Here is a 1,634-nt window from a genome sequence, read left to right as displayed (position 1 = left end):
AAGGGATGGATGGATGGATGGATGGATGGATGGATGGATGGATGGATGGATGGATGGATGGATGGATGGATGGATGGATGGATGGATGGATGGATGGATGGATGGATGGATGGCGCTGTGCCGCCCAGGTGAAATAAAGCCGTTTTGACCATTAAATAAACGCATAATAAACATGACAGTTCAGCAGTGACGCATAATATATGTGACTTATACGCCAAAGAGACTTATGTGTTTTTTCCTCTTCGTGATGCTTTTTTTGACTGATGCGACTTATACGCTGAAAAATATACATAAGTAAACACTTGATTCAATAACTATTTTAGAGAGCAACAAGAAGTAGCCTGACCAACAGCTCTCCTTGTGTGAATTGAGCATGCTCCGCTTCTCTCAAGCAGTCGACAACTACCGGCACCAATGTAGCGCTAAGCTAGCGTAACTCCGACAATGCTGTTGGAAGAAAAGGAGGTGCAGCTCCTGCAAGTAAGGGGTGTTTACCTTCAGGGAAAATTGAGATTGCTGATTGGTCAGTTGCTGACTAGCCTGCTGGATTGATTGACAGGTGGCGTCGAGGAGCCGACTCGTGCAAAAATAATCATAGATTTTACTGTCCCGCTTTAAAAGTGTCATCATTTATTTGAATTTTATTCAATATTTTGGTGAATCTAAGGTTTGACAGCTGAGTTTCTTTACAAAATCCTAATGATGGTTTCTTAATTTTTTTTAGGGGTGCTTGAGCCGCCCCCCCCCCCCCCACACAAAAAAAAGAGGCTAAAATGGCTACTGCATCCTGCTGACAAAGTTAGCTTTGACAAAGTCTGAGGAGGTTCAAATGGAAACAGTTTGTGTGGTGAACGTGGTCTTGGCCCACCTGAGAGCCCTCGTCTGTGTCCAGTGTTTGAAACAGAACAGAGGTCCTGTGTGGAGCCTGCAGCCGTGCACACAGAGGATCAGTGTGCGTCCCTCATGGCCTGCTCACACACTCGCATAGCACGCAAAGCCTAACAAACAAACAAGATTTTCCTGCACAGCTTTGAAGATGAAAATCCCGTCATGAATCCTTTTAACATACTTGGCAATGGTCGATTTCAAAAATGTATTTGGATAAAGTCGGATTAAACCCCATACGTCTTCATTTGAACAGAACACCTAACCTGGCGTCAGCTTCAATAAAGCCTCGCATAAACTACAAAACCTTTTGAGCAGAGGTCACAAAGAACAGATCAACAAACAGAGCTCTTTGAACGGCTCATGGTCAGCACAGGATTTGAGGAGAGGGCCCTAAACTGAGGGAGGACGGCAGATAGTCCTAATTAATTCAGGATGCAGATAAAGTTTAAGAGAAGCTGTACCTCCATGAAGAGGCAGCATTAAGCATCACGGCGAGGCCTTAAAGAAACATCCAAGTTGTACAAAAACAGTAATACGTACAAACAAGCCTTTGATTCCACAATTTGAGGCTGATTGAGAACAATGGAGAAAAAGGCAAACACTGAGCGTCTATGATCTTTTATTCACGTCTGTAATCACCCAAACGATTTATTTTTTTCTTGGATACAATTTTCCTCTCAGGGTCCCATTAAGGCTGATTCCAGCCAGATCAGCTCAAAACGCTTGAACACAAAGAAGCCCTGATA

The sequence above is a fragment of the Nematolebias whitei genome, chromosome 10 (assembly GCF_014905685.2).
Source record: "Nematolebias whitei isolate Nwh7 chromosome 10, NemWhi1, whole genome shotgun sequence".
In the NCBI taxonomy this organism is placed as follows: domain Eukaryota; kingdom Metazoa; phylum Chordata; class Actinopteri; order Cyprinodontiformes; family Rivulidae; genus Nematolebias; species Nematolebias whitei.
The sequence above is the reverse complement of the archived record's forward strand: the minus strand, read 5'-3'. Positions refer to the sequence as shown.